General features: G+C 35.6%; 1 protein-coding gene across 2 annotated transcripts in view; it reads right to left on the reverse strand.

The window, feature by feature from the left end:
* The window catches only part of LOC131035003 (very-long-chain aldehyde decarbonylase CER3), a 47,889-nt gene that overhangs the window by 1,207 nt on the left and 26,128 nt on the right, over positions 1–20,554 (reverse strand). The window lies entirely within an intron of this gene.

The raw sequence follows: 20,554 nt of genomic DNA on the forward strand, positions 1-20,554 counted from the left end.
GGTATATTTAGTTTGATTAATATTAATATTTGTTGGTGCAATTATTTATTCATATAGGACATAATTACACTTTACTTAAGTTTACTTAGATACATGCATATCATTGTAGTTTGCATATGAGACACTTAGGGAGATGTGCTACATTGGGAGTGTGTATGTAGGAGAATTTCCACCTTTTATGGGGTGAACTTGTTATTAATTTATCATATCCACTTATTGTGGAGTGATAATTCCACCTTTGGTGGGTGATCCACCTCATGTGGAATATTTTACCATTTCTCCTACCTACCCTTGCATCTCATTGAGCCACATGTCATCATTGTGTGCTCTCTTGTCTCTTAGCCTTGCCTTTATAAGCGAGTTCATCTACGTTGTATGTAACAACTCTTGATGATCCAGTTGAAGTATTTTCATCTTGATTAGAATACTTCTTATCAATCTATTTTGTCTGTCTATTGTACTATTCATTGTACCCTAGATCTTCGCTATCTTCAACAAATTCTCACATGGTATCAGAGCCTATAGGGCTTCATTGATTAGTCATTTTGGAGAGCTTTTGTAGGCTTTCATTTTCGGATCTAGAAAGATTCTCATTATAGGTGCATCCTATGACGATTTGGATATCATGGTTGAGTTCGGGAGGCCATTTCCATGAAATTTAAGTATAAACTTGGCCTATTTTGGAGAAAAAATTTAGCCTTTTTGACTGAGCGGTATGGATTTTTCAAAAAAAAAAAAAAAATTTGTGAAAAATATTTTTTAAATTTTTCGTAGTTTTATTTTTTAGTTTTTAAATTTTTTGAAAAATCAAAAATTATATATATATATTTTTTGGGGGGGGTTAGTAACCCCGCCACCACCATACCGCCCCGTATTCGCATTTATTGTCTGTAGGAACTATATTTTGTTTGGGTTCACCGTATCCGTAGGACCCTGTACTTTCTCGGCGACCATTGATTTTTCCCAGCCAACACTCTTCCTCCTTCACGGGCCACTCCCGATCACTGCGACCACCGGCGTCCGCTCCCTGCTCCCTGCCACCGACCTCCACCTGCTGCAGCCCGTTCCCTGCTTGGGTCTATGTGTCTTCCTACCGACAATGGCTTACTTTCTGGTGACCTTAAATTGTCAGGACCTCAGCACTGGCGGCCTCCACACCTGTACTAGTCACCTTGTCTCCAACCTCTGTCGGTCGACGTTGCCTCCATCTTGGCCACTGACTAACCTCTGCCTTTCACAACCGTCTTTTTGTCGTCCACGTGGCTTCCTTGTGCCACGCCATGCAGACCCTAGTAAATAGTCAACTCACCATGTGGCACCACCAGACTGGCCTTCACAATGCTTAGTCAGTAGTACAAACTCCTAGTCTGTTGCCCAGTCACCTGACACACCATAGTTGCTTAGTCAGTGTCCAACTCTGCAATTCGTATATACAGTCATCTGTACGGATTGACACATTATTTTCCATGTCATTCACCATATGTAAACCACATCAGCAGACTGTACAAGCCACATGTACCTGCCACATCACTATCTGTACGGACCCGTCAGTGCCACATAGGCTGTATAGACCAATTATTGCATGCCATGTCATCAAGTCTGTACTGTACAGACAACCAGCCAGGGGGGTGTGACAACCTGATGACGGTCATACAATCGTCAAATTTAGCATAGTTAAATGCTAACGTCAGCACTGCATCAGAAAATTTTTGAATTTTTTTCACCCCCTCTCATTGAGCTTTTTGATTTTGCAGTTCAAATTCAAGAGGCCATATCTTGCTCATTTTTGCTCCTTTTTTGGTGCAATTTTTTTTATTTGGGCTAATTTTTCATGCTCTTCGCAGTAGTGGAGGAATTTTCTAATTTTGAAGGACAAATTTTTCACAATTTGCAGTTTTTGATGACTGTACCTATCTAATCCTCAATTTTGCAACTTCAGAGGCTTCATTTGGGGTCATACAACCTCCTTTTCAGGTGTCATTTTTTTTGAAAGTGCATAATTTTCCATCCATTTGTAGTGATTTTGAGTAGAAATTGAACTTTTAGTATTTGGTCATTTTTTGCCTATTTGGTACTTGTATTTTGCTTGGATCTCAGTCTAGATCACTTGCAGTATTTTTTGAGGTCTCTTATAGCCTATTTGAGGCATTTGTAAAGTTGAAATAAGAAGTCCACCTTGCCTTGTTTTGCAAGTGGACATTGTACATGCACTAAGTATAAAGTGCCAAATCATCATTTATTTATTTATTTATTTTTTTTGGGGGGGGGTTTCTTGATTGAGTAATTTGGGGGGGTGTCTTGTGTGATTGTGTCTCTCTCTATCTTGTGTTTTTTCATTTTGGTTCTATGGGTTCTCCTTAATTTCCGCTTTTAACTCCACATTATTATGCATCATGGAAGATTAAGGCATGGAGTAAACTAATGGAAAAATGACTCATTCATTATGTAAATAGAACAATAAAAGAACCACATAATCCTACGGCTGATCCTAATGCTCAAGTTGAATGGCTCACTAAAAATTGTATGGCACTTGGAACATTGAGAAAGTATGTATTAGATGACCTCATTTTTCACATTGATAAGTGTACTATAGTTAAAGAGGCTTGGGATATTTATGAGAAATTGTATGGTCAAGTTGATGACATTAAGGGCTACAAGCTTGATAGTGAACTCACAACATTGGATCCCAAGGATTTTGATAAAATCCAGGATTATGTCATGAAAGCAAATGAGCTAAGAGCAAAGCTAAAGGATTGTGGCTTTGACAAAAAGGATGCTCAATTGGTTTACAACTTGTTGGACAAGCTTCCATCAAAGTATGAAGCCTTTGTCTCTAGATTTCACACCCATCGATTGGGTCAAGGTGCCTCCTACACTCCACCATCCTTTGATGCATTCACGAAGATGTTGATACTTGAGCAATCTAAGTTGACTAAGATGGGGATTCTCAAATCTTCAAAGTCACAAGATTTGGTGGCTAATAAAGGGAATCAAAGAAATCAAGGAAAATGAAAGAACCAAAAGCAACCTAAGCCTAAGCCACAACAAGATGGAGCACAATCCTCCTCTCCACAACAAGGTGATTCTACATCCTCACCTAAGAGGAAATCATATAAGGACAATATTTTTTGTGCATATTGCAAGAAGTCCGAACATGATGAACAATGTTGTTACAAGAAGGATATTAATGAATTGAAACATCTTCTTGAGAAGAACAAAATCAATTTACCTTCTAGAATGTTTACTTCGGCTTCTTCTTTCAAAGAAAAGGTTAAAGGAAAGGATCACTCTTTTGGGACAGATAAAGGAAAGGGACAAGCTCTTTGTGCTACTACAATTCATGATTTAGGGAGATGACTTCTAGATTCAGGGGCTTCTCATCATATGGCATCTTCATAGTCTACATTCTCTTCATTTGAGCCTTGCCACATGCCACATATTTTGATGGGCAATCATACATACATGGATGTGATTGGGAAAGGATCTATTGCCACTGAGGATAACTCCTTCAATGATGTGTTGTGTGTACCCCATTTGACAAACAATCTTCTTTCCATCTATCAGATCACACATGGCGCAACGAGAAAAATTGCAGAGTTCACACCTGATTCAGTCATTATTAGAGACTTGGAGACTAGAGCTATCATTGCGACTGAGGTGGTTGATCATACATCTCGGTTGTTCTCCTTTTCACATTTTGGTTCTATTGATGAGGTTGATTCTTCACATGATGATTCAGATTTTGAGGAGAACTTTGGGTACTTGAACTTGGGGATTCTCACATGTGACCCCATTCTTGGCCTTGCATTTCATCTCCTCCTATTGATATCACACCACCTATTGCACTTGATGATACAGGTAGTGCAATAGTTTTACCTTCTTGTGATTCAGTGCAACAGGATATTTCTTGTCTTCCAGATTCAGTTCATTAGGATGACTACTTGATAGACATTGCAAGTTTGTTTGTGGAGTCCTACATTGCAGATTTGGGAGACATCATTGATGACATTCATCTTCTCTTTGATGAAGATGATCCTTCTTTGATTGTTGTGAGGGAACACTCTGACCCTCTTATGCATTCTCTACATGATCCTTCTTTCAAGGTTGACATGATTATGGATACTTTTGTACAGCAGTTGGAGGAGGTCTCCTTATCCTTAGAGGAGACATGTGAGTCTTTGGATATTGTTCCACATTCATCTCCACTAGATCTTGGAGTTTCTTTTTTAGCAGTGTGGATCAGTACACCACCTTTGGAGGGGGTAACTTTCAGCATCAACATGGGGACACTTGAGCAGTTTTCAGAGACTTCATTCATCATGAGTTTTTTTCTTACATCTTCCCTTCATGATTGGGGAGACTTCATTTATACACCTTTGGTTTTGTTTCTTCTCAAGGGGAGGAACATTGTTTGATGTTCATGGAGCAGTTTCTTCATTCAACTTCGAGCTTCTACCATTGGTGTAGATTCTACATTGAGGGGGGGCTACTTGGTCTCTCTTCTTCTCTCATATGGGGGGGACTTTTTCCTCACATGGGGTTTGGTCCTTCTCATACTTGTTTGAGAGTTCCTTTGTATATAGTTTTCATCTCTCTTTTGGGGGAGGGTTTTTTCTCATTGGGTTTTCCTCTCTTTCCTTGCTTTATGGGAGATTGCATTTGCATTTGTACATGGGTACCTAACATGGCCATGTAGCTGGGACCCATCTTGCATTGCTTAGTTGCATAGTAGACTTAAGTGCATTTGCCTAAGTTGCACTTAAGGGGGGGTGTTGGTGCAATTATTTATTCATATAGGATATAATTACACTTCACTTAAGTTTTCTTAGGTACATGCATATCATTGTAGATTGCATATGAGACACTTAGGGAGATGTACTACATTGGGAGTGTGCATGCAAGAGAATTTCCACCTTTTATGGTGTGATCGTGTTATTACTTTATCACATCCACTTATTGTGGAGTGATAATTCCACCTTCAATGGGTGATCCACCTCATGTGGAATATTTTACCCTTTCTCCTACCTACCCTTGCATCTCATTAAGTCACATGTTAGCATTGTGTGCTCTCTCGTCTCTTAGCCTTGCCTTTATAAGAGGGCTCATCTATGTTGTATGTAACAACTTTTGATGATCCAGTTGATCAGTATTTTCATCTTGATTGGAATATAGTTTATTCTTATCAATCTCTTTTGTCTTTCTATTATGCTATTCATTGTGCCCTAGATCTTGGCTATCTTCAACAAATTCTCACAATATTCATAGTTAAAAAACTATTCTAAAAGAATATTTTTAAAGATAATTTAGGAGTTATATTAGGGTCTTTTTTTTATTTAGGTAAAGGGATATAGCCTATATATATATATATACATATGTATACATATGTATATATATATGTATACATATGTATATATACATACATATGTATACATATGTATATATACATACATATGTATCTATATATATACATACATATGTATGTAAATATACATACATATGTATACATATACATATGTATGTATATATACATATGTATATATATATATATATACATATGTATATATATATATATATAGATATGTATATACATATAGATATGTATATATATATATATGTATATACACATATATATATACATATACATATATATATGTATATACACATATATATATGTATATACATATCTATATATATGTATATACACACACACATATATATATGTGTGTGTGTATATACATATATATAGATATGTATATACATATATATATGTGTATATACATATATATATGTGTATATACATATATATATATATGTGTGTATATATATATATACACATATATATATGTATATACACATATATATATGTATATACATATCTATATATATGTATATACACACACATATATATATATATATGTGTGTGTATATACATACATATATATGTGTATATACATATATATGTGTATATACATATATATATGTATATGTATATATATGTGTATATACATATACATATATATATATATGTGTATATACATATACATATATATATATATACATATACATATATATATATATGTATATGTATATATATATATAAATAATACATTCTGTACTATTCTAGGTTAGACCAACAACAAATCTTGCACATTATTTCATAATTTGAGTTGATAGGGCCTTATCCATGAAAGTATTGAGTATAGATATTTGAGATAATATTTCTCATGCTAGAAAGTTATTCTAAAATTAAGCATTATAGGTAGTAATACCCTTACGATCAATACGCATAACCATAGCCTAAATACATGTTATGATAAAAACATTACCCATAATCTTGCACCAAAGATATATAGACACATAACCACCTACTCCCTAGTGCTCATGGATACCATTTACCCCATGTTGAACATCAATAATTTCTTCCAACCAATTCACCACCGCAAAAGATTTTCTCCCCTAGTTTTTCCTTAATAGCAAGTATAAGTGTACATCATAAAACAAAATTCTTTCATATGATGAGCTATATGAACTAAGGCTCTACAAAACATATATTTTGTATTATCATTACCCACTTGTAATATTTTATGCATATGAAAGTATTATAAACCAATTAATATTGTCCCAATATTGCTATAAAAATAATAGAGAATATCAATAGTAGACACCTACATTTCACCATCGATTTATCAACTTAATCATGTTAATTTTCCTTCTTGGTTAATTGATTATATTATATTAATTAAATAATCAAATTAATTATTTTATAAAAATCTATAATTAATTTACTAATCATTATTACTTAATTAATTATCTCTTAATGAGTCTATGCACATATATCAATTAAAATAAATATTTATCATCACCCAAATTTAATTAATCGATCGAAGTGAATTAACAAATGAGTCTTACTATCTTAGCAATTATGATAATTTACAGGAATTGATACATGATCAGTTTGGTTCCCCTTCTAGTTATGTCCTCTAGAATTATATATTGAGGCCTATATTTTAAAATTTATAGGAATTGGTACATGATCAGTTTGGTGCCCCTTCTAGTTATGCCCTCTAGAATTATATATTGAGGCCTATATTTTTGCTTCATAAAGGATTAAGATGGTTCCTTGGCAATGGTCACAATATTCTCTTTTGAAATGATTGGTGGTTTGGGATCTTCCCTCTCAAGTACATCCATTGGGTAGCACCCTTCATGGAAGAGTGCATCAGGAGGTTTGGCAACTATTTGGTTGATTAAATTGCTAATGGTAAGTGGAAAGATTTATCTTGTGTCAATCCAACTCTTTCAATCCTATAGAGTTTTCACTCTTTTGTTAATATTCCTTCCTCTAGATTGTAGGACCAAATGGTCTGGAATTTTTCATTTAAAGGGTAGTTCTCAATCTCCATTCTAGTAGCTTGATATGTAGCCTCCTCCCCCTTTCTGGGCTTTGTAGTGGACCCAAAGGTAGCACCTAAATCAGTATATTTTTTTGTCTTCTTGCTCAAAATAAAGTGTTGACCATTTTTGTAAAAGGAGATTCTCATTGCTAAATGGATGTTGTCCTTGTGAGAGGGACTTGGAGAGCTCATTCCACCTTCTTTTTGGTTGCGACTTTGTTATGGAGATTTGGTCTCACATTATCTCACTTTGGAATCTCAATTGGGTGTTTCTACGCTCTTTCCTTGAAGGCCAGTCTTAATGGATCACTACTTATAAGAATCCTTGGCATTTATTTGGTCTCTTATTTTACCTCATGTTTCTTGGGGTACCTAGAAGGAACAAAACAATAGGATTTTTAGGGATTCTTTTCACTTTGTTCATAATCTTTCTTTCAAAATTTTCATTTCAATTAAAGATAATTTTCTTGTTGGAATTGCTAATATGGTCCAAGAAGGCTTCAAGGTGTTTGTGTCTGATTATGTCAAATAGGTCATTTCTAATTGAAATCTCCCCTTTTACATCTCTATTCTCATTCAAAATGCTAAGAAGCCTAGGGATAAAATTTTGTAGAAAGGTCCTCCAAGGGATTATATCCAGGTTTATTTTTATAGAGTGGCCAAGGAAATCTGGATCACACTGGAAAGTTCAAAATAGTTTGAATCGAGGAGGATTCACTAAATATTATTTATTGTTTAAATGAAACTCTTTACCCTAGTTGGTTTATACAAGTTTTGATACTAGATTTTATTTCTATCATAGATACCTTTGATGAGTGTCATATAACTCACATATACTATGAAGGTAATATGGTTATTGACCTATTTGCAAATATAGTAGGGTCAATTCAATTGTGGGATTCTAATAACCCTCAACCCCTTGAGGCTTGTTCAATCATTAATCATGAACTTATTAATAGCTAAAGTGGTGTCTCCTTACACATTCATTATTACCCCTTCCCATGTCACCATTAATTTACCATGGATTCTAGGGCATTTGGGGGCCTCTTTCTACTCTATTGCTTGCATCTGCCTTGATTTTTTTGGATTACTTCTAGTTTGAGCATTGATTTGGTTCGCTTGCATCTACCTTGATTTTTTTGGATTAATACGTCTAGTTTGAGCATCGATTTGGTATACAGTTTCTCTCATCCTACATTTTGGGGTCTTTGTGGAGCCTCCTTTTGTTGGAATCAAGGAAAATTGAGAGGGGGGTGCATCAGTGTTCTACAATCTTTAACATTATTAATCTGATTCTTCCACCATCTAATGCAAATCAATAAAAGAAAGATATAAACACATAAGATAGACATCCATAACACCACAACACCAGATTTATACATGGAAAACCTAGTTAAGGGAAAAACCATAGCGAGAACATACCCACAATGAGATGATACCCTATTAGGAGTAAGTGAAATATTACAATGGGAATGCACATGCATTCAGGCACACTGCTCAAAATTACAATAAGGGATACAACTTGGAAGGCTCACTACCTTAAAAAATGATTACAAGAGATACAAGAATGTTTGAACTATTGAATAGAATCAACAAATGCCTAAGTATAGTTCTAGTTAAGTACAAAACACATAATCTTGCTCTGCTCTGCTACTCTGCTCAGTTCTGATATTCTGCATTATACCAGAGCACAAATCTTTCAACTGTGCATGTGAAATTGTGCAAAATGTATCATACACACATCACACATAACAATCAATCACAAAAATGATCAAATCATTCGGTCTTATATATCCGCATCAACATTTTAGGTCTTCATCATGTCAGCCCAGAAACTACATAACACACATATGAAACATGTTACCCAAGTCAGCTCAATCTGATCCAAAAACAACCATGCAGACAAAAACAAAATGTCCACACACTTCCCACATGTTGGCTTAATATCCTCAAACACACAAATAACCACCAAAATCACTCTACACGATCCACACAAAGAATCTCCACACGTTACAACTCATAAACATTGTTCTAACAGAAAACTTGTCTACCCGATCTTCCAATTCACACAAGACATATCAGTAGAGGCCATAATCTTGGAATAAGGCATGTTACATGTCAACAATACATCTTAGAGATCCATAACATAAAATACTCAACACAAATGATTCGCCAATCAAAACACTATACACTCTACCGAATGACCTGTTCTTCTCAGTGGACATCAATTAATCTTCCGCTATGAATGAATTATGAGCTATGGATTGGATATATGACTCTAGTTAACATCAATGACAACATATAAAGATCAATGCAGTGTTTCTTGCCAACAATCTCCCCCTTTGGTATTGATGGCAACACTTAGTGAAAAATGACTAAGTGTCAGACCAAAACCAAGATATATACACTACAATTGAAAATCTGACTACCAGATTCCAAAAATAAAAAAATCCCCTTAAGATCAACATTTTTCACTCATCTACTCTCCCCCTTTGACATAAATGGAAAAGGTAGGGTTCTAGAAACCAAAAATGATATTCACATATGTACACACAATCCTTTTATACTCACAATAATTTGAAGATGTCTGCAAAAGAATTCTTCAATGAATTTACGTGGCTATCCCAACCCTTCTTAAGACTCTCCAACATAGTTATAAGCCCATTGAGAAAGTATGCAAGTGCCTCTGCTGACTTGAGATCTGTCAGATCCATGGATTTTATGGCACTTTGGGCATCTTCCAAACCACTAATCATGATATCCAACTTGGGAGTAATGAGACTCCTAAGTTCACAGACTGCCAATTATTTTCTCTTTTTCCTGACTCAAACTCCTGATTTTCTCTAGCAAAGATATCACTTAGTCTTCGTGACTGCTCAAGGAGACTAATAAGGGATCAAATGACTGAGACATCTATGCAATTTGATCCTCATACTCTTTAGCCTTTTTCTAAATATCCACAGTGAATTTAGATAATGATAAACATGACTTATAAATGTTTCCCCTTTGGATAGACTATCCTGAATATCCTTTACACACGTATCCAGAATGACTCTATCATCAATGATCATATTCTTTAGTGTCTAGAGCCTTCTTGCATTGAACTCATTCCAGACCTTCTCTTCAACATATTTTTCAAAGGATTGAAAGTGACTATCCACATAGTTGATTAAGCTTCTCAATTTCTCGGATGGCGTGTTTGATGAGTTCTTCTAAAATGATGGCATGAGATTCTCTAGAACACCAGATTTTATAGTAAGCAACTCACTATTCTCTATGTGAGATTTTAGAAGATCTTCATTGGCTTTGGCACCTAGATGAGGGACAAAGAAGCTAGGTTGATAAGGCCTTGAGTGAATTCTAGATCCACATAAATTTGCTTCCCCTTCACTGATTTCTCAATGTCTCTTGCCTCAACCTCAACTTCAACCTTCATCTCCACCTTTTCCTTTTTAGTAGTCTCCTCTATATCTTCTTCCTTTCCAAGAACCAGAGGGTTGCCACTCTTTTCTTTACCCTCATCTTCTTTCCCTGCATCTATATCCTCAATATTAGCCTCTGCTTGCTCAAGAGTTTGGACTTCCGAGACAAAAGTATCATCCATTGTCTACACTTTAGGATTAGTGTCACCTTGTCCTTTTACTTGATTGACTTGATACCAGTTATCTAACAATTTTTTTGTCAAAATCTTCTCTGTTTCCTTATCCATTTCATCAATTTTACCAAACATGATCTTATTTACTTTGTGCTTACTTCTGAACTCATTCTTTGCTAACTAAAGTAATATATCTATCTCTTCCTTAGAAATAACTAAACAAAGATTGACTAATACATATTCTTTCAAGTTCTCCCCTTCTTTATTTGTAGTTTGTCTCCTAGCATCCAAAATGTAATACAAGCTCTTGGGTATAATTGTCATTAACTCAATTAGAGCCTTACTATATACATTTAGGTATTCTATAGTTGCTTCCTCTAATGTTCTCTTACCAGATTCATCAAAATTTTCATATCATTCTGCTAATGGTTTTAAATTCTCATTCTTAACAACCTCATTAACAATCTCATTCAAGGACACAGGAGGATTAGCTTTAAGTTTACCTTTCTTTAATGCCTCATCAAGTTCAGATTTTGATTTCTTACCAGATTTAGGTCCACCGGATGGTTTCTCCTTTGAGAACTTGGTGACCTTATCATGTTTGGCTTTAACTTCCTTGACTGCTTCATCTGACTCTGTCTCATGTTCATCAATAGGAATGAATACTCTGGCTTGTCCTCTATTCCTCTTTCCTTCACTAGATGGTTTGTCTTGAGGCTTAGGTTAACTCATAGGTTTTTGAGCAACGAAGGAGGGTGTTGAACTCTTTGGTTGCTTCGGCTTAGGGGTAGGAGCTTTTGGTTTATCCTTCTTTGTCTTGACCATATCTTCTTCTTTCAAAATGTTTTTCTCTCTAGCTCTCTGGACTGCCTCTTTGGTAATCTGCATGCTATCCACCAGCTATTCTACTTCCTTCCTCACCTTCTTTTGAATTTCAGGCTTCTTGAACTTAGAGTGTAAGTCCAAGATCTTCTCCTTGTAAGTTCCAAACCTTTCCTCAATAAGTGTTGAGCATATGCATCAAGAATGTGTCCTTCCATGTCATACCCCATGGGCATGATCCATGAAGTTCTTGGTTCCACAGCTTCTATAAGGCATTGATCAGTGTCAACCATAAAGTAGTTTGTATCCTCATACTTTTCCACTATCTCCTTAGGAATTCTCTCTTTGCTCTGCAAGGTTTTGAAGTATCCCCAAACAATGCCATTTCAGACTGTAGAATCTCCGAGGCCATGAAGAGTTTCATTTATTTGAACCGCCACATGCCTACCATAGGCCCATTGAACTTTTCCAACTCCTAGAATCTCATTCATAAAGTAGAAGTACAAACATATGATCAAGGTTCCAAATTTAAATACATGCTTCTTATCCTATTTGATATTCTTCAAATGGCTTAATAGCTCATTCTAGAGTACCTCGCATAAATCATACTTCTTATCTTCCTTCAATATCTGATAAGCAACATAGATGGTTGTATCTGATACTGAATTATCCTAGCTAGAATGATATATTTTGTATCCCATCACCATTGATGCAAATCTAACATCATATTCAATAATGTCATTGATTGTCATTGACCTTTTGTCAAATTGAGAATTAGTAGCTTCTGTTATGGTCTGGTTCTTAACATTTCTCAATGCAAACACCTCACTGACTGAGATCAAACATGTTACCACCTTAATTGCACTCTTGGTAATCTTGTATGGTTTATCAAACCACATGAATTCATCATGCATTCTGCTCATAATGTACTATACCCACTCAGGCTCATCAAACACCACAAAGTTTATAAACTGCGCAAAACCCTTCTCAATCGACTTAAATTCAGGCTTTAGGCTTCCCATTCCATCAATCATGTGTTGAGTGTATAGTTTCATCATTTGGGAACTCCCGAGCTCCTCAATATTATAGTGAATATAAGCCCTAATATCCTACACTGCAATACTCCATAAGGGGCTGATGAAAAAGTGTCGCTTGGATCATCCTCCATTGACTTATATGGATGCTTCTTGAAATTAGGTCTAGCCCTTTTAGTGAAATCAACTACCAACGGTGTCGCAATACCAGAAGATGCCATATCTAAAATTTTAAGCTTCAAATTGAAATAGTGTTAATCGATAAATACCTTTCAACCAGATGTAAGATCGTGCTACAAATCTTCTTTTCGCTTCGAATCTCTGGAAATTCTACTTCAGAGCGCTCTTCTTCTCTCTTGCTTTGAATGAAAATTGAAAGATGAAAGGTTAATTTTCTTTTTATCCTCCGCATACCTAACTTTTAGGTATAATAAATGCTGTTTACCCTAACTCTTTCAAACATCCTGCATTCACAGAGTTCTCCCAAAAGATCATCTACGAATCATCTAGTTTGATAAAAAAATTCTGGAAATCCATCTATAACCATCACACACATCTCTGCAACCTGTCGGAACTAGGTACAAATCTCCAACAGGGGGTTTGTAAGTTTTTAATGAAAATCTCCCCCTAAGGCCGAATGCCTTAGCTTAGTTACTGGATGAGGCTCTAGCACCAGAATTAGGTGGGGACCCATTAACTACATTATCATCACTCTTTTTTACCCAAGTCTTCTTCATCTGATCTCTGATGTCCTCAATTCCCTTCTCATCTGGCTTTACATTCTTGTTCTTGTCTTTCAGACCTCTCCTATCCACAGTTTTACTTCTGCAATACTTAGCAATGTGATCGGATTTTTTGCAAGCATAGAAAACAACATTTTCTTGTCTAGGCTTGAAGTTCTCCTTATTTCCTCTTGATCTACACTGGTTAGCAACATGTCCAAACCTACTACATGCATAACATTTGACATTTCAACTATTTTGAATTTTGTTCATCACACTTTTGCATTCATTTTCTTTATGACCATACTTATTGCATTTGAAACATTGACCAAATATAGATGGACCATTATTGATCATCCCATTTCTACATTGACTAGCCATATGACCAAATTTATTGGAAACAAAACAATTATCTTTCTCAAATCCAAGACCTTGAGTATCATTAGGATTCTTCTGACTTGCAAACATCCCATCTAGTCTAGCTAAGCTGATTCGAAATTTCTCCTTGTACTCATTTGCAACTTCAAGATCAAACTTAAGAAGTAGGACCTGCTTTCCAAGATCTTCCTCATGTTCTCATTCTTCTGAACTGCATTATCTCTAGCAAGATTCTCACATTCTTCTGTCTTTTCCTTCAGGGCTTCATCATCGATGCTTAGACTTTTTTTTCTACTTAAGCTGATCAACAAGCTCCTTTCTCTTTTCCTTGGACTTACTCAATTGCTCCTTTAATGACTAAATGAAGTTGTCGGCATCCTTGAGATTTGATTTTAATTCCCGAACTTTGGCTTTGGAGTGATCAAGATCATCAAGTGCAACAAGTAGCTGTTGTCTAAGACTGCTGGAATCCATTAAAACAGCTTCCCAGATCTTCCTCAAGTTGTTAGGCTCCTTCCGAGAAACTAGGCTCTAATACCAATTGTTGGAATCAAGAAACATTGAGAGGGGGATGAATTAGTGTTCTGCAATCTTTAACATTATTAATTTTATTCTTCAACCATCTAATGAAAATAAATAAAAGAAATATGTAAACACATAAGACAAACATCCATAACACCACAACACCAAATTTATACGTGGAAAAACCAGTCAAGGGAAAAACCACGATGGGAACATACCCACATTGAGATAATACCCTGTTAGAAGTAAGTGAAATATTACAATGGGAATGCACATGCATTCAGACACATTGCCTAGAGCTCACTACTCAAAATTACAATAAGGGCTAAAACACAAAATGCTCACTAGCTTACAAAATGATTACAAGAGATACAAGAAGGTTTGAACTATTGAATAGCATCAAAAAATGCCTAAGTATAGTTCTGGTTAAGCACAAAACACATAATCTTTCTCTGCTATACTACTCTACTTAGTTATGATATTATGCATTATACCGAAGCACAAATCTTTCAACTACGCATATGAAATTGCGCATAATCACTCATACACACATCACACATAACCATTGATCACAAAATGATCAAATAAATCAATCTTATATATCCGCATCAAGATTTTAGGTCTTTATCATGTCGGCCCAAAAACCGCATCACACACAAATGAAACATGTTACCCAAGTCAGCTCAATCTGATCCAAAAACAACCATGCAGACCAAAAAACAATGTCCATATTCTTCCCACATGTCAGCTTAATATCCTTGAACACACAAATAATCGCCAAAATCACTCCGCACGATCTGCACAAAGAATCTCCACACATTACAACTGATAAACATTGTTCTAACAAAAAACCTATCTACCCGATCTTCCAATTTACACAAGACATATCACTAGAGGCCATAATCCTAGAATAAGGCATATTACACGTCCACAATGCATCTCCGAGATATGTAACACAAAATACTCAACACAAATGAATCGCCAATCAAAACACTGTACACTCTATCGGATGACCTATTCTTCTCACCGAATCTCACTAGACCTCAATCAATCTTCCGATATGAATGAATTATAAAGTGCAAATTGGATATCTGACTCTAGTTGCATCAATGACAACATCTATGTTGGTATTTTGGTATGGTTTTGTCATTGATGTTAACACCTACTATCACTTATCAACTTTGGCACTTTGAAGAATCGGAAATGTTCACCGGAAAGCAAGTGACTTATGCACAATCACCGGTATCTGGTACACAGGCAGGATATAATGTTCACCAGCACTTGGAATGGCATGAAAAACACCTAGTTATGTCGAAGACATCGTTTGGACACTTTGTCTTGGAGATTTGTTCATTGGCATATTCGTGTTTGCATATTCGCTGTTCCCGGCAAATAGGTCTAGGTTATACACCGAAAGGCTTATCTATTCCATATTAGCACGACAAACTATGGAGATGTTTTATTATTGTTGTAAATGCATCAAGCCGACATGTTGAATCGATTATTGCATCGGATATTGTTTTATTTGTAAATTGTTTTTATTGTAATATCCTTTAGAGCTGACCTACTAAAATTGGTCTCAGGTTATGATATAAATGTAAGATCTTATTTGTAAGATCAAGTGTGGAATGCGAAGGAAGAAATAATTCAGTATATGTGATAATAAGAAGAGCTTTACATGCAGACATCATTTGAAGGTGAAGCAAGGTTTTTGTGAAGAAAATCAGAACTACACTGGTACTGAATCCAACATAGTAAGATGCTATTTTGAGCAGTACATCCTTATTGGATTTAACCATCCAATTGTAGTCAGTGTGACTCCTATTTGTGTTTGAGTAGTGAGCTCTAGGCGCTTGGCCTTTCTGCATGTGCAGACCCCATTTGTATACACATACTATCTGCAGTAGTATCATCTGATTGTGGGTAAGGTTTCCCGCCATGGTTTTTCCCCTTGCAGGGTTTCCACGTACAAATATTGGTGTTATGTGTTGTGGATGTTATTGTCTTTCTATTTCATGCATTAATCTTTACCGGTATTGTAATTAACTGATAAAACTGTCTACCGACATAAAAGTTTGGTTTATTGGTATTAAGCATAAAAGTTGGTTAAGTTGTTTTGGTTTGAATTTATTTGACAACTGATTCACCCCCCCCAATTCTCAGTTGTCTCCGGGACCTAACAATCTAAACATCAATGTAATGTCTCTTGCCAACACCTTTTCCATGGGTGGGGATAGAAGTCACATGGTGCCCAGCTCCTGTGACATATGGAAGAAAGAGGCAAATATTTGAGAAAAGCTTATTGAAGGTGGTGTCACACCATCAATGGAGAAACCGCATGGTGTTGACCCACATTCTACCAAGGATTTTGTTAAAGGCTAGAATAATGGGACTTTAATTGTCTATAAGATCGAATTAGTGATCTCTAAAGAGTTTATAACTCAAATTATAGGCCTTCCATCTAAAGGGAGGAAAACATTTAGGGACTAGAAGACATCAGATGATGCCTTGAATATTTTCTTCAAAGACCAAGAAATAGATAAGCTCATGAAGACCAAGTCTAGTGGCTATGTTCATGATTCTATTAAACCCTTTCAGGCAAAGATCACAAAGGCTAATATGAGGTATATCACTTTGGATGGTAGATTTACTAGTTTCTTTGGACACCATTTTAGTTTTTTGAATCAATTTCATCATAAATTAGCTATATATTTTCCCTTTTACTTTTTGTCTTCATTGGAGGTCAGGATTAGGGATCACAAGAAAAATGCTAGGCTCCTAGTTCTCCATGAAGGCTTAATTCTACTAGTTATGGATCATGCAAAAACTATCTCAATGAAGCAAGAGCCTAAACACACTAAGCCCAACAATAAACATATCAAAATCCACTTCTCGGGCACGCCCATTGTCACTAAAGACATTTCCTTGAAGGACGAAGAGGAATGGGATGTTTATGATTATGAAGGGAGATCAACTTCTAAGAGATCTAAGAGAAGAACCAAACCCAAATTTTCTTGGTTGCATGGTTCTTCCACTGGCAATGAGGAGGATGATTTTGTAGACAAAAATAGAAGGTTTGGTGAAAAAGTCAGGAAAGGGTCAGGAGAAAAGGGGAAGCAAATTTTAAGGGAAGAACATAACGCTAAGGAGGAGGACAACCTCGATAAGGAAGAAGACAAAGGTGAGATAGATATGCCTTATGTTGGTGAGCATATTGGCCGCACTAAGGAGGATATTTCTAGTCACAACTCTATGGAGTGAATTTAGGATGTCATGGGTCTTGCTAGGAGTGGAGCTAGTGGCCATGTTAGGCTATCCCATTGGTTCTTTAATGAGATTTCCCTCATAATAGAGAAAATTCAGATCCTTCATAGTAGGTTGGATAATGTTGATGGTGGGGGTGGTTTTTGGAAGCAAATGAAAGACAAAACTAAAATGTTATCCTTATAAGAGGAGGTTGCTAAGGATGTCAATGTTATTAGAAATAATAATGGGAGAAAAATTAGTATGCTAGAGGAAACTATCAATAATGTCCACAATAAACTCAAGGCTATGGTGAGTGTTAGTTATTTTGCCATTCAAAATAGCTTTCTTGGCCTCTAGATGCTTAATGACAAGGTCAAGGATCTAAATATTGTGGAGAAGGAGAAGAAAGGTAAGACTATTGGGACTAGTTTTGGAGCTACTAGCAATGTTTAGAAAGGTGATGTTGTTGGTAAGGTTGTAGAAAAATATTAGGGAAATAAGTTTGCTGCAATGATGTAGGGTATGTTAGCTAGACTTCGAACTATTCCAAGCCTGCAAAGGATTAGATGAAGGTTATTAAAGAGGTGATGTGTTGGCAATATGTGTTGTCATTTATGTCAACCTAATGTTTGATAATATATGTTGTCTGTTGTGTCATTTATACCAAGTTGATGTCTTTGATGATATGGTGATTGGTTGGTTAGAGATTGTTGCATTTAATATGTTTTGTCATGGAGAGTATCACATATGCTATTACTGGTTTTTTGGTGTTTTCATTCATGTCACATGGTGCAATTAAGTGCAAAGATATGACATTGGAGATTAAAGGAATTGTTAGATATTGTCATTATTGATGTTGATATTCATGATTATTATGTCTATTGCTTTGCTGATGAAATATATGTTACTCCTTGTTAGAAATGATACTATAAGTATTGGATGGTGTAGACTAATATGGCGAGTTTAAATGAATGTATAGATGGTTTATGTTCTTATGTAGAAGGTTATTGCAGATTGTGCTGAAATTAATGAAGGGTCTCAAAAGAGAGTTGAGCAAATATTTGGTGTTGATATCCAACATGATATGGTGTCATGATTGACTGTATTGATGCTAATAATGATAATTGAAAGTTGTTTTGTCACTTGTGTGCTATGGAGATAATTGGTACATATATTTTTTCTTGGTGACAAATGTATTGTTAGATATGCAGTTGTGTAGAGATGTATGATATCTACCATCAGTTTTGTGTATGATGTCTACACTTAATTTTAATATGTTAATGTTGATGATGATGGTTATTTTGTGTTGAAGGTCAGTGATAATGAACATGTTTTGTTGTGACAACAATGATGTTAATGGTCATGAATAAGATTAGTGGCAATATAATAATGATATCATCTTAAGATGAGGAGTAGATGCTAATGAGGATTAGAAGCATGTGGACATCTCGATTCTTGGAATTCTCATGAAATGAGTTGGTGCAAAATGATATTCAGGTGCTAGTCTAGAAGAATGATCCACATTCCTCCACATTTGATGATGTTCAATCTTGTAGAATTGTACTTAATGTTTATGTTCAATGGACATTTCACTTCTATCTTTTCAGGTCCTTGGTGTTACAACTAATATGGTTGGTGATTGAATTTGGCTACCAGTCTAGTTGTCTATTAGAATTGGTCTGGAAAATTCTCTACACTTCTCTATATTGATGTTTTAGGTGTTGTGTCTTGGAGGACATGTTTATAATGTTTGTGATGTGTCTTAGTTCAATTTTTAGGATCTAGTGTTGTTTGCAAGTAGTGATTATGTTGTTCTCTATTTGTCTGGCTCTCCAAAATAAAGTGTTAAGTATCAATTATGTTGTGACGGTATGATCTTTGATGAAAGAAGGATTTGAGAATGTTGTTGGATGTTTAGGGAATGTCCTTTTGTGCTCCAGATGATGCTAAAAGGTCTATGTGCTTGTGCATTGTAATTGGAATATGTGTTTCAAGGTAACTACTCTGACTCGACAGACAAAAGTTTTTCTTTTTCTTATGGTGAATCCTTGGATGTCTCTTATTTCTTTCAAGATTGTTTTGCATTTATTTTGGGTCCTACATTGGCATGTGGGTATCCACATTGAGCTTGTTCATCTAGAAGATATGTTTTGGACCGACTAATGATGTGTTGCTTGGTTTATCTACAAGTTACCTTGTTTCTGACTTTGGAGGATGTGACCTGTAGCATGTGAATTGATTCAATCTGTTTAGAAATAAGTGATATGATGTTTTTAGGTCCTCTCTATCTCCTAGATTGGACCACTTTTACCATAATTATGTTTTGGTGGCCGACTTGATAGGACTTATGTTTAACCTTTGATTCAATTGACCAAATTGATGTTTGTGATGAAGAATATGGTATATATAGAAGATCAAATTGATGTTCATTGTCTGGATGGGTGTGTGGATCAATATGTGTGTTACACTTACATGATTATATCATTTGCAGAACTTAGTGCTACAAAAATGTGATAGAGAAAGTTTGTGGTGATTGTTGTGAAGTTGGTTGCTTGAGACAAAGATTCAAGGACAACTTCATACTTGGAGATTATCTAAGGTAGTGTTGTTGAAGGCCTATTAATTCCTGATTCATATATTCATGTACCTTTCTTGGAGATAGCGAGTCTTCTCTACAATTTTTGTCTTTCCTTAAGGTAGTTTGTCTCAATCTACAAGTCCTTTATATCTTGCCCTGGAATTGTGCATCTCAGCCTGCAAGTCCTTTAGGGAGTAGTGTGCTTCCTTGGTAGTGAGCCTAAAACAATATTGTAATTATTCCATATATTGTGAGTTAACTTT

Source organism: Cryptomeria japonica, chromosome 4 (genome assembly GCF_030272615.1).
Source record: "Cryptomeria japonica chromosome 4, Sugi_1.0, whole genome shotgun sequence".
Classification (NCBI taxonomy): domain Eukaryota; kingdom Viridiplantae; phylum Streptophyta; class Pinopsida; order Cupressales; family Cupressaceae; genus Cryptomeria; species Cryptomeria japonica.